A 15,072-nucleotide genomic window follows, 5' to 3' on the forward strand; every position below is an offset into this window, starting at 1 on the left:
TGTGTCTCCTACTATGATGTTCAAGAACTCCCACTCAGCTCAGACATGAGTTGGACAGACCTACATACCAGAATGGACATCTGTATGAAATCTACCCACATCCTTAAAACCTACAGATTCTTCTTAGAATCTTCAGAAGAAATGAAAGAACTCCTTATTGGCAATACTTCTTATATAAACCATTTATTTTTAAATTTATTCTTTGAACCAAGTTTGCGACAATCCTAGAACCACCAAAACTGCTCTACGTATTGAAACATCGCATACCTGAAAATGAATACCTTTGACCTATACCTGATATGGTCTTGCCCCCTGCTTCAAAATCCATCAAAGTCAGTGGACTTGGAGGAAGAGTGAACAATGTGAGCCTACATGGGCCCAAAAGGTCCACTTACAGTGATCTGATTCCAGGCTTAAGTCTCAGAGGAGAAATTGGAGGAAAATAAGCAGAACCATTTTGCATTCCAGCTATTACTACTGGGTACCTATTTTAAAAAATACATTTGATAACTATTTAAAATAACAAAAAAACCCCCTCACCCCCAAACCAGCATATCAGAAAGATATCAGCCCAACTGCATACTCAGTCTGTAGGTTCCTTTCTCTGTACCTCTATGATTACAAATCCTCTGTGCATCTTGCACCTGTTTCAATGGGGAATGAAAATGCTTCAGGAGCAGTCATTCCAGAAGATTTCTTATAATGATGTTATCCGACTATGGGGTCTCTTCCTAATTATTTTTCATATCCTGTACCCAGGCAGATTTCCTTTCGGTGGCATCCACTGACTACGTGGACTCTTTCACAGAGTAGAAGACAATGTTCCATATACTCTTCTTTTTGTCTGCCTTTCTCACTGTATCCCCAGAACTTGTATCCCTACTTATCTGCCTTATGTGCACATTAAGTTCTGTATTCCCTCCCATCACTCTGAGGTTAAGCTTATTAATGTTTTGACTATTTGTCTTCCAGGACTATATAGTACCTTCCCTCTCCAGCCCATGGCTGTCCTTGTGCTGGGAATTTCACCCTCACAGAGGAAATCAAATAAAAGAGCAGGCATGTGGCCTTTGCCAAGAGTCATTTCTGCAGAGACCATTTGGGGGGCCCTGCCATCCCACAGAACTTAAATTGGGACCTTTCAGCAGCTCATGATTTTACTTGAAAGAAAAAAAAAAAACCAGAGCTGTTTGTTAGAGAAGTTTCCCAAGTGAAACTTAAGACTCAGAAGGCAAGGAAAGAAGATTCTTTTTTAAAATATAAACTGCTATAAACTATAGCACTATAAACTGCTGCTCTGGAATTGAGATAAATTTAGTATGGATTCATCACCGAGAAGTAACTTCTCCTGGTATGTGAGCTATCTGCAAGCTTTTGAAGCTGTCTTCACTGGAGTCTATAGAGGAGTAAACAGAATGGCATGTATCTCACTGTATACGTGCTCTTGCATGGGAAAATCCAGTTTAATCCCCGGAATTTCAGCTCTCCACGTTCTGTTCTTAGCCAGGCAGCTGCTTTTAGAAAAATCTTTTATCTTCAAACAAGACAAGGAGCAAACAGCATTGACTGCAAGTGATCAGGAGCGAAGTTTCTATTGCAAGCACCAAATGCTTTGAGGTGTTTCAAGCACCTGGGTTCTGGTTAATAGTGTTCTGTGAGCAAAGGACAGCAGACAAGAGAGAAAAGAAAGAAATCAGAAATTAGAGGGCTGATTAGGGATCTAAAGAGATCTCTTTGTTACAGACGCTTCTTAAAGCAATTTCATGGTTTTTGAGTTTAAAGAACAACATACAGGACAAAACACATCTACTTTGCCAGATCAACTCAATGAATCAAGAACTTTACATTTGTAATATTCATTTTCCATCTTTCAGTGCTCTGCTGGCTGTCAAACTAATGCACATTTCATGGTGCATGAAGCAAATCACTGGAGAGAAAGGGGAAAGAGCCACTGAGGTCACTGATCCTGCAGCTAATGTAAGGGCAGATACTGGTTTTGTCAGGTCAAGTTTTCTTCATGTTGTGATCAGTTCAATCTCTTTGGCCTAGAATCTTCTCCCACTCACCTGATGTGAACCAGAATAAATTATCTGAACACCAGCACTTAAACTTCTCTCTGTGTGACCAACACAGAGAAGAGAGTTTTTCCACTGGTCCTTACTTTGTGCATTTATTTGCACTTACACAGACTGAGTGCAACTTTGTAGTCTCTCACACTCATTTCGTATTTGCATACTTCTCTAACAGCCCTAAGTGTTAGGGTAGAGAACACTCTAAATTTAATCTGGTGTGAAAAAATAATTGTTGTTGGGCCACCTTGACCACCAAACATTAGCAGGGAACTACAATCATTCAATAAGTTTCATAGCAATAAATATAAAGATTATTTTCTTAAATATCTAAGTGTGAAATACAATGAGTAAATAAAGAACAATCCATAGAGACAGGGAAACTTCCTGGGATACAATAATATGACAACTTATGCAATTAGAGATTATGTAGATTAAAAAAAAGAAAATATTTTTCCTTACATTTTAAGAAGAAAGGATAAATAACTATAATCAAAAGGGAAAAAACCCATATATTTTGAAGGACATTAAGAAGGTTTAGGGCAGAAAATCTTACCTAATTTACCAAAGCTCAAAGACTATTTTTTTGGGGAACGCTGGAGCTTTTGCAGGTGGGAGTGTCTGCATAAACAGTGCTCACTATCAGAACACTGTCCTGGTGCCAGACTGTTCTTACCTTAATCCACATAAGGGAATGAGATGCAATCATACCATTTTATCTTAAGCTACATATAGTAAAGGCACTTCTGCTGCTTATTTTGTGATCAAGATAATTCTTCTGACTTGTTAGAGCTCAGAATAACATGAGGTCCAAATTGGATCAATGCTACTTAAAGGAAATTGTATTATTTCTCTGAGTTATGTTCTGTTGTATCTGAAATATCAAAATAAAATTTCAAGTACTGATAGAAACCTTATCCTTCATTAAGCTTTCTGGCAATAGAGAAACAAACACAAGGGCTGTATTACTAGGGTGAAGCACACCAGAGCTGTTACCTCAGTGGGGCTGGTATTTTTTTAATCCTATTCATTATTCTTAACTCTACCACAAGTCTCAGCTGTTTCATACTTTTCCTCCTTATATTATTGCATTGACAAACACACTTCGAGATATAGGAGGTTTATTCATTCTAACTTCGGGTATCTGGGGAAGGGAATTATGTTATTCCAGAACAGAGATCAGAAATATGAGACTACTCTCCTCACAGATTATTCTTCATATTTCCACATCACTCTTCCATCACAGAGTTAGATCAGCATGTTCAGCGCAGGACCTGTTTTTCTGTGGTTTCGAATGAATTGCTGGAGGTGCTCTGAGATTACAAGGACATAGGAAAGACTACAAACAGGCTGACAGGGATCCTGGATGTGAGCCACAGAAAGCTGACCACACACATCAGACCAGATCATCTTCCACAGCAGAACAAACGCAGACCTTATTTACTCTCAGTTTCTGTCTTGATCATCACTGTAGTTTTCTCAGTCTTTAATTTCCTGGCAAATGGGAGATGTCTCATGCAATTTTGAGCAGAAAAAGAGCTAGTGGAAAAAATTAGAACAACGGTCTGCTAGATAACATGGCTTGGGTGAATGGAGATGTTTCATCCAACATAACAGTAAAGTTTTGTTTCACATTCTTATTTGATTTCCACGACACTTGATACAAATAAGATTATTTGTGTAACCATAATTTCATACATATTCTGTTCATGTCACTCTGTGTCTCATTTCAGTTATGAAAAATTTGCTAGCTTATAAAACATTTCAGTTTGAGCTTTCAAAATGTTCATTTCCTTTCATTAAGTATTTTTACTTCTGTCCTAAATTTAGGACAAAATATAAGGGGACAAAAATCAAAATATGAGAAAAATTTCCAAAGTGATACAAAAAGTAACTCTCTATAAATTACTATTATGCCTCAATCCACATCACGAGAAAGCCAAAAGTCTTTCTGAAACAGTTTGTGTTTAAAGTCACACACACTGTGGTGTGCCTCACAATCAGAAATTTATGTTGGAATGGAGCTGAAGTCTTTACACTATTTCTAGACTCTTTTAAAAAGTGGTTATATTGGTGATGTGGCCCTTGAGTGAAGCTGCTTTTTGCAATTTCTTTCAGGAAATGTCAGGAAAACTGCTCTCAATAACATGGCTACTTGAGACAATAGATTTATGGACACTTTCTGTACATACTATGGCTTTTTCACTGAGATGTTACCAGCAGAATCCAGTTCAGAGATACTAGTATCACTTGTACTCAGGCATTTTACTGAAAGGAAAAGGCTGATGAAATCAATCCACTCTATGAAAGAAAGATAACACTGTGTCAGCATCAGTCTTTTAGTTCACTGAGATCAGTTCATTAGCTGTAACTTTTCTCCTAACACAGTCTGTTGTGATAAATTCCAGCACTGTGTGTGCAACTCTGTGTTAGCTCTTGTTGGCCGCCTTATTTTAAAACCCAGGAGGCTACTCTTGCAGATGTAGGATTACAAGACTGTGCACTCGGTAGCTGATGTGCACGCACTTAAATACGTACTGACACCTATGTGAGCCCTTTCAGAAGGCAGACACATGTAGGCACGCTACAGCTCTATTTCTGAGTGTTTGTTCATTGACGCAAGCTAGTATGTTTGAAATAGGTAACAGATGGTTTCATTCAAAAAATGCGGGCTAATGAATGAGCACTTCTGTGTTTTTCTTTATGCATGGAAAGTCCATTGTAGGAAACACCTTCCCTAATAACCACAAAGCCCTAGAGGGTTTGAACATCAGGCTTTTTTTTCCAAAAGTTGTGTTGAGGAGACTGACTTTGGAATACTAGTTGGTACAAATTTTCCCACTTCCCACTTCTCTTGCATGCATTATTCTGTGACTAGTAGAGCCACATTTTCAGCACAAAGCAGAGAGACCATAATGCTGTCTGATTCAGAGCATCTCATAACAAAGGCAATTACTGTCGCAGTATGGTGGGAAATTAGTTTGAAATAGATTGATGCTATGGAAAACTGTGAACTTCCACAGGGTTTGAAATAGCAGCCTTAAATCACCAGATTGAACAAAGTTTAAAGAAACAGAAATCCGGTGTGATTTTTCACTTCACCCCATATCTACTTAGATCTAAGGATGTTCAAGCTGGTCATCAAGAAGTGTTTCACCAAGAGATAGTGCAGTCCTGGAGCAGGTGAACCAGAAAAGTAATTGAAACTTCACTCTTGGAGGCTTTCAAGACTTGGGTGCAGGCAGCTGCAGCTGATCTAATGTAGCACTGACAGCAGTCCTGCTTTAAAGCTGAACTCTGTGATTCGAGTCTGTGATTCTGTGATACTTAAACATACACTTAATAAGAACTGTTTTACACCTTTGGTATCAATACAGGAAAAGTTAAGGCTGATTCCACAGTCTGCTTGCTGGCTCTCAACGCATCCACAAGCCCACAGTATTTTTATGTTAACAAGCTGAGAGAAGGGATCTCATTGGCCTTATAACATCATATGTGTACTGCAGTATTATGCATCATTTGCCTATTTATAAAATTCACAGGTTGGGTACTTGACTACTCTTTATGGGAGATATCCATGATGCAGTGTAATTCATTGCACTGAATTTTTGGGGCTTCAATTGTTTTGGGTTTTTGGTGCTTTTTTTAAGTTATTCTCTATTACTTTCTTCCTCACTGTACAACCTCCTATAAGCCCTCTTACTCCAAGACTTTCATACGTTCTTTATAAGGCTGTTAGCAGCCTCTAGAGTAACCTAGCCCTTCAGGAATTTGGTACGTTTATTTGCTAAGATGGATCATGTTATCTCTGGTGCTCATTTCTACACAAAGAAAGGGAAGTGTTATGTAGCCTGAAAATAACTTCAATTTAATCAAAGCACCTTCTTCAGAATAGACCTGACATGTGTCTGTGTCCAAGGGGACAATAAGAGAATATTCCTACCTCATGTTCACTTGGTTCACCTGCTTATCAGCCATCCCAAATTCTTGGCCTTCAGTCTTGGCAAAAGAATCTATTATTTTCTGCTTTTACTTAGACTACAGCTCTCAAGAAGATGACTTTTGAAACATTTTCCCTTGTGCCTACCCTGAACGCTATGACAACCATAATAAAAATTATCAGTTTCTAAACTAGACAACCACAAGTGTAAAGCTTCATTTTTTGGAGGGTGGGTCAGGAGATAATTAGATAGATTTTATTGGAATCTCTTTGTATCATGAATAATGAAAATTATGAGGAGGAATTTCAAATCCAGAGAGAATGGCAATACAGAGAATTGTGCAAATCCAGACAATGGCAAAGCTCACCATGGAGTTCTTCAGGAAATACACCACTATAATAGGGTAAGTGTTCATCTCAGTAGAAGGCAAGATCTTTTGTTTTACCAGCAATTCATATAGACAGAGTCAGGGAAGTCAGAGTTTTAGCTGTCACATTTACTTAGCTGCACTAACCTGGATTGCTAATTTTAAAAACTAGCATTAACTGTTGCTTGTCCCTTTCTTTTTCCCATCAGCTCTTGTTTATATTCCACACATAAAACCTGTTAGATGATCAACAGTAAATGATAAAAAACTGCCTCTATATATGTGCTGTGAACTGCATCCTGGTGCATTAAAATGCTTTAAATAGACTTTAAAAGAAAAAGAAATTAAAATTATTTTGCTATTAGAGTTTTCTCTTCCAGGATGCCAAACCTTGCCTAACAGAACACAAATTTAAGTGAAGAAAAGTTTGGTCAGCTATAAACTCTTAGACTCATTATCTTTATGGTTATTTGTATTTTGAAGGTTTTAAGTACAGGCTTTATTTGCAGAGATTTCCAAAGGAGGCTGACCTGGGAGTGCCAGTTTGGCAAAGCAGGCTGGAAAAAGCTAAGGAGAAAAATATGTCCCTCAACATTTAAAGATCTATATTCTTTCCTCTATGTGTGCGTAACAAATACATGCAGGGAGCAGACTGCTTTTTTGTCACGCTGATGAGACATGAACAGCATGGAAAAATCAAGCAAAGCCAAAGCAACCCAGAAGCTCCCCTGGGTGGGGTGCTGAGCCTGGGAATTCTCCACCTGCATAGCCGGGCAGTGCCAGCGGGGCCCAGGTATGCACAACATAGGATGGAGAACGGCATTGCAAGGGCTCTGATGAAAGAGTTTTGTTCTCCAGTATACCTTTCTCATAACGCACTGCTGAACAAAGGCAATTCTTTCTGTAATCACATAGGAAAGGGTTTGCTCTTACATGCTATTTGCCTTTCAGCCTGAGCTATAAAGAGAAAATGAGAGAAAGAGTTGAAAGAAACTCACGGGATATCAGAGTAACGAATTCTAGCAAACAGCATAATCAGTTTGTTGTGTGAGCATTCTCCACTGACAGATGGGATTTTTTTTTCCCCACAGTCTTGTTTGTGACTCTCCAATGAGTTGTTTATATGGATCTCTCAGCTCCAAACTCTTGCAGATGATTGTAAAGCTTGAGGGAGCTTCTATTTGTAACTCAATAGCCATGATATGCCCCTGCCCACCTAAGTCAGATAGGTCTTTTTCTGTTACTCATACTGGTCAACTTCTAAAACCTTAAAGCTCTTTCGAAATGGCTGCACAGTTACCTGACTGGATTGTTAATAAGTCATTAAAACCTCCAGCTCTGCAAAAAGCTGAATCACAGAAATACGTGAAGAAAAACAGGTTTTTAAGTACTTTGATGAGTTCACAGGAAAGTAAGTAAGAGATACCTGGCAATTTGGTCAGCCTTCCATCTTTTTTACACTTTAGCAGCATGCTCTTCTCAAAATGGCATTTTGCATTTCTTCTTTCATTGAGCGATCTTCTTTAATCCAAATTACTGGTTATCCTTCCCAGAGGTCTGCAACCTTTATGCTGCTGAGGAATGATAGCTGTGATCCATTTATAAAATAGATCTTAGCTACACATAAATAGCACTGAAGCTGGTGCCACCCCTTCAGTTCCCAAAGGCTGCTCAGTTCATTCCTCACTCCTCGACATATCTTCTCTAGCAGCCTTACTGGAGCTTCAGGCTCACCGTTCAGACTGGAGACTTGCCTGCGGCACAAAAGCAAGTGCTCTGATCTGCTTCCTAAGCAAGAAGGGAAACAGTCGCTCACACTTCATTAACTAGTGGAGCACACATACACACCTGTTTCTAACTTCCACACTAACATGCATTTCACTGATGGCTGGGAATGGGGCAGACCCCAGGGTTACCAGACAAAAAATAATTCCTGCCTTCTATCCCCTTTTCTTCCCAAAAGCTATTTTAAGCTTTACTCACTATGGGTAGAAACTAAGGCCCCTTGACTCAGCCAGGACTCAGCATGGTTCAGTAAGATACTTAGTCTCTCCTTCCCCTGGTTGAGAGAAAGGGGAATAAGAGGTCATTCTCACTAGAGGACCCCTCTGCAGCAGCACTGATCCTTTCTCTGCCAAAGCAGACCAGATTTTGCCAGTCACATGCCAAAAAGCTCCCACATGGCCGTCATCCTCACAACCCATTAACTTAGCTTCACTCCAAACACCAGGTTCAACTACAGCCTGAAAGGCATTTTTAAACCCAGAAGCACATGAGAACAGAGCTCCTCTGCCTTGACTTTATGGGTGAGACAGGTTCAGGGCCTGAGCGAAAGACTTTACTCCAACCTGAAAGTGAATTAGGATGCTCACTGAAGAAGTGGACCTGTTAATCTCTGCAGCTAGGAACATCACCCTGACCCCATCTAGCACCAAATCAATGTTTTCCTCCTTTGCATTCCACAAATTACATAAGTGGAGCAACCCTCTGGAGCTGGAAAAGAGGGCTGCAGTGGCTGCAGCTGCTGCTGCTGCTGCTGCCTATGAGGGAGGAAGGGAGAGGGAGCCGTGAGTGGAAAGAGACTGGCACAAGCAGAGGAGCTTTTACTGCAAGTAAGAGCTCTCCAGCTGGGGCTGCGTGGGAGGGAGCAGAGATTCTGCCAGCAAGCGGAAAGGTGGAGGGTTTGTCATGATGTGGTTTTGGTTTTTTTAAACATAAGCTAATTTTATTCTCCTGTGGCCCCTTCCTCATGTAGAGCTCTTGAACATAAAAGTTCACTGCACTTCAGACCACACTAAGGACAGGTTACTAGACTGGGCAGACAGGGTCTGTATCAACAACCTCAAGAATTTTAAATCAACAATAAACAACCCACCCAAAAGTATCCCCTCCCTATCATAAAAAAAACCATGTTTGGTCATTATTGGATTTCTTGTCCTAAGGCGACTCCTAATGTCCTATCTTTGTGGCCTACGGAGCTAGAAAGTGCATGTGGGTACATGCACAAGAGACAGTGAAATGACAGCTGAGATTCTTTTAAAGCCGTGGAAATCCAACATGATTTGGAGGGGGCTAGGGTGGGGGGGAAAGAATGAGAAAAAAACCCCTCAAACAAATCAAACCTCTTCTGCTTCTTTCCCACCCTCAGTTTGTCTATACTCAATGAACAGGAATGAGAGCAGCTCTGTCAAGAGCACTGCATTAGTATTTTCTGCCCACATCTGCTGTACCCAGGCAAAAATGCCTCAAGACCTGCCCCGGCTGGACTTCTCCCACAGCGCAGTTAATGTGCTGAGAGGCACTGTTTTGGCCTAGTAATCTTGTTTACACATGTTTCCGTGCTGTATTTTATTTTCTGCATGCCTGTGCTGTAATCTTATTTACCAGCTTTTCAGCCTCAAAGGTAAAAAAATAAAATGAGATACGAAGAACAAAAAAGAAAAGGCAGGGGACTCACAGGAATGCCCTTGCTCACCTCACGTAGGCAGGAATATGCTCTTTCACCACTGCACTTGCTGCCACGTGACAAATTGCAACTCTGTACTGACTGTTCCCCGAAATCCTGCCTGTTTTTCCAACTGGGCAGCACAAAGTAAAGGGATTTGTGGAGTGGCAGTTAATTCAGATAATTGTATTTTCCTACTGCCTGTGTAATGGAAATGCCAGAGCTCCGGGGGCAGAGGATTCCACGTGCGCTTGCATGCCTTATGTAGTGCACCGTATGCCTGCAGCTGCCCTTCTCCAGTCCCATCTGTCGGAGATTGATGTTGATTTTGCTCATCTTGCCTCCTAAAAACCCAGCAATAATAATGAATGAACTTAGTGTTCAGTAGAGTGTTGGCAGCTGATTCAACTGGGCATATTGTGGGCACGTGCTCTGCAAGGCTTCTTTGCTGCAAACACACTCACCAGTCTATGTATCTGAATCCTGTGATTAAACATCCTATCATAGCCAGGTCTTTGCACTGCACTCACCTCTGTGGATTTCAGTCTATCACGTTTCTTATTATTAGAATAATAAGAATGTTGTGTTTGCTGCTTACCTTGCGACTTTTCCCCTGTAATTATAGGCACAAAGACCAAGCACAGGGCTAGGAGCTGGTTAGGGACAAAGTCAATTTCTAAGCCAACTCCCTTTTTCAGGTTGAAGATATTTTCATACAAATTGAATTTTTATTATAAATTAAAAGCTGATAAATAGAATCAAAGTGATTTGATTAGCCTAGTATGAAATCTAAGCATTTTAAACCATGAACATATTTGCTGTTTTAGCTTTTCGTCCCAGCCCAAAGTGGAAATCATCCTCTGAACCTCCTAATTCTCAAAGAATGAGTAAACCTGTATCAGCTACCTATGTGCTTTGATCCTGGCATGCAACATCACAGGATTTGAAGTCTGCCATGGAAATATTGATATATCTAGATGTACAGCTCCTACTGGAGCAGCCCACCTAGGTAATATTATTTTTATAAAATTATTTTTCAAATTGTTATAATTTTGTTGTTACCCTTTGCTTGAACCCCTTTACCAGTTTCTTCCTTGAACAATAAATTCTGTACTAGAGCAAAACAAAATCTACTCATCCTATGGCAGATACTTAAGGAGGAATGTTAGAACACATCCTCCTGGCCGCAGTCAATCAATTTTAGGGGACTTCCTGAAATGAGGGCTACACCCTATGATAACTGTGTCATTTTCAAGATTTCTATCCAGGCTGTGCTCTGCTGGCTTTACCATAACAAGAAGTAGTCATAAAGTCCTGGGGTTTTTTACTGTGCATATGTTGCAATTCCATGCATTTGTCAATTCTGCAAAAGTTACAGTAGTAACTGAATTTTAAAGAGAAGCATTATCTTTGGATTGTGAGAACAGACAACAGTGGACACCGTAAGCCGTGACTGTCCTGGCAGCATTTATCAGAAGAATGGAGCAAGAAAGATAATAAAGAGAAAGCCCATTGGCCATACCTAATAAAAGCAACTTGTGAAAGCAAACAAGTTCCTCCAGAAGGTCAAAATTTGCTTTCTATCCTCTAATAATGACAAAGAGAAGATAGAAGGAAATTAATGAACATGCTTTTGGCAAAACACCAGCAGTAGTTCACCTAAATGAAAGAAGATGTCCTATAACTAGTAACCCTAATTATAAGCCAGCCCCAGCTTTTGTTTACATGGATATGTCTTGTTCCTGGTTGGAGATGTCTAGGTGTGTATACTATAACTCTAAGATGAAACAGGAGTCAGAAGCTGTCATTTTGGGGTATAGGAGAAAATATGACTGCAGTCAACAGTGCAGTGAAGAAGGTATGTCTTGAGGTATGTAAGTCTATAGAGTCTGCCTAGTCATCTGTCATCATGACCAGTCATCTCTCACAGTTCTCAGACATCTCACTAGAGGTCCTATTGCTCTTTCCCTGTGGCAAATATCCTCGAGAGTAGCAGACTGAATTGATTCAGACTTCATTCTATTTAAATGGGGCACTTTTCAATTGATACAATTGAAACAATATACCCCACTCCTATCAGTTTGATGCCAGTGCCAGCAATAGATGCCCAGAGCCAGGAGAAGGATCACAGCTCAGCAGGAGAATGCCTGAAGTGCAGCACAAAGGAATTCCAGCCACGCCAGCCAATAAATCAGCTTCATCGGGGGCCCAACTTAAATGCCTGTACGCAAAAGCATGTAGCATGGGGAATAAACAAGAGGAGTTGGAGACATGTGCATGCCTGCAGGGCTATGATCTTATTGGCATCACGGAGACATGGTGGGATGGCTCCTATGACTGAAGCATTGGGATGGAAGGGTACCAGCTCTTTAGGAAGGACAAGCAGGGGAGACAAGGAGGGGCTGTTGCCCTTAATGTCAATGACCAGATGGAGTGCATGGAGGTCTGCCTGGGGATGGATGAGGAGTCCACCAAGAGCTTATGGGTCAGATTAAAGAGAAGGCAGGGATGTGGGGGGGTCTGCTACAGGCCACCCGACTAGAAGACCGAGCGCATGAGGCCTTCTATAGGCAGACAGGAGCAGCCTCATGTTCACAAGCCCTGGTCCTTATGGGAGATTTCAACCACCCTGCTGTCTGTTGGAGGGACAAGACAGCAGGGCATAAGCAATCTGGCAGGGTCCTGGAATATGCTGATGATAACTTCCTTCTTCAAGTGACAGAGGAGCCAATGAGGAGAGGTGCCATGCTGGAGCTTGTTCTCACCAGCAAAAAGGGGCTAGTGGGGAATGTGAAGCTCAAGGGCAGCCTTGGCTGCAGTGACCATGAAATGATGGAGTTGTGATCCTTAGGGCAGTGAGGAGGGCACACAGAAAGCTCCCTACCCCGGACTTCAGGAGAGCAGGCTTTGGCCTCTTCAGGTATCTGCTTGGTAGAGTACCATGGGGCAAAGCCCTGGAGGGAAGAGCGGCCCAAGAAAGCTGGTTAGTATTCGAGGATCACCTCCTCCAAGCTCAGGAGTGATGCATCTCAGCAAAGAGGAAGTCAGGCAAAAACGCCAGGAGGCCTGTGTGGCTGAACAAGGAGCTCCTGGACAAACTCAGACACAAAAAGGAAGCCTACAGAGGCTGGAAGCAAGGGCAGGTACCCTGGGAGGAATACAGAGAAACTGTCTGAGCAGCCAGGGATCAGGTTAGGAAAGCCAAAGCCCTGACAGAATTAAATCTGGCCAGGGATGACAAGGGCAACAAGAAAAACTTCTATAGGCATGTCAGTGATAAAAGGAAGACGAGGGAAAATGTGGGCCCTCTCCAGAAGGAAATAAGAGACTGGTTATCCAGGATATGGAGAAGACTGAGGTACTTAACAAATTTTTTGCCTTAATCTTCACCAGAAAGTGCTCTAGCCACACCACCCAAGTCACAGAAGGCAAAGGCAGAGACTGGGAGAATGAAGAACTGCCCACTGTAGGAGAAGATCAGGTTCGAGAGTATCTAAGAAACCTGAAGGTGCACAAGTCCATGGGACCTGATGAGAGGCATCCGTGGGTCCTGAGGGAACTGGCAGATGAAGTTGCTAAGCCACTATCCATCATATTTGAGAAGCTGTGGCATTTTGGTGAAGTTCTCGCTGACTGGAAAAAGGGAAACATAACCCCCATTTTTAAAAAGGGAAAAAAGGAAGACCTAGGGAACTATGGGCTGGTCACTGTCACCTCTATGCCTGGCAAGATCATGGAGCAGATCCTCCTGGAAACTATGCTCAGGCACATGGAAGATAAGGAGGTGATTGGTGACAGCCAACATGGCTTCACTAAGGGCAAATCGTGCCTGACAAATTTGGTGGCCTTCTACGACGAGGTTACAGCTTTGGTGGGAAGAGCAACTGATGTCATCTACCTGGATTTGTGCAAAGCATTTGACGCTGTCCCACACGACATCCTTGTCTCTGAATTGGAGAGACATGGATTTGATAGATTGACCACTCGGTGGATAAGGAATTGGGTGGACGGTCTCACTCAAAGAGTTGTGGTCGATGGCTCCATGTCCAAGTGGAGACCAGTGACGAGTGGCGTTCCTCAGGGGTTGGTACTGGGACCGGCACTGTTCAACATCTTTGTCAGTGACATGGACAGTGGGATCAAGTGCACCCTCAGCAAGTTTACCAACGACACCAAGCTGTGTGGTGTGGTCAACATGCTGGAGGGAAGGGATGCCATCCAGAGGGACCTTGACAAGCCTGAGAGGTGGGCCCATGCGAACCACATGAAGTTCAACAAGGCCAAGTGCAAGGTCCTGCACGTGGGTCAGGGCAATCCCAAGCACAACTATAGGCTGGGCGGTGAATGGATTGAAAGCAGCCCTGAGGAGAAGGACTTGGGGGTGTTGGTGGATGAGAAGCTCAACGTGAGCCAGCAATGCGCACTTGCAGAAAGCCATCTGTATCCAGGGCTGCATCAAAAGAAGCAGCAGGTGAGGGAGGGGATTCTGCCCTTCTACTCCACTCTCGTGAGACCCCACCTGGAGTACTGCATTCAGCTCTGGGGTCCCCAGTACAAGAAAGACATGGAGCTGTTAGATTGAGTCCAGAGGAAGGCCACGAAGCTGATCAGAGGGCTGGAGCACCTCTCCTACGAGGGCAGGCTGAGAGAGTTGGGATTGTTCAGCCTGGAGAAGAGAAGGCTCCAGGGAGACCTTATAGCATCTTTCAAGCACCTAAAGGAGGCCTACACGAATGCTGGAGAGGGACTGTTTACAAGGGTGTGTAGTGATAGGACAAGGGTTAATGGCCTTAAGCTGAAGGAAGGTAGATGTAGATTTAGATTAGGTATTAGGAAGAAATTCTTCACTGTGAGGGTGGTGAGGCACTGGAACAGGTTGCCCAGAGAAGTTGTGGCAGCCCCTTCCCTGGAAGTGTTCAAGGCCAGGTTGGATGGGGCTTTGGGCAACCTGGTCTAGTGGAGGGTGTCCCTGCCCATGGCAGAGGGGGTTGGAACTAGGTGGTCTTTAAGGTCCCTTCCAACCCAAAACATTCTATGAGTCTATAATGAAAATCCTGCACACAGGCTTGGCATACAGCATTAAATGGACAAGGATGAGAAATGTCTTTTCCTCTTTGAATGCTTTGTAAATAACTGTATTTGATGGAGTCTTACTTGCAGCAAAGATATATTCCCAACACATTGAAACTGACAGAAAATTTCCCATTGACTTCACTAAACTTTGGAGACCCAAAGGAATATTACAGTAGT

The sequence above is a fragment of the Grus americana genome, chromosome 1, assembly GCF_028858705.1.
Source record: "Grus americana isolate bGruAme1 chromosome 1, bGruAme1.mat, whole genome shotgun sequence".
NCBI lineage: Eukaryota > Metazoa > Chordata > Aves > Gruiformes > Gruidae > Grus > Grus americana.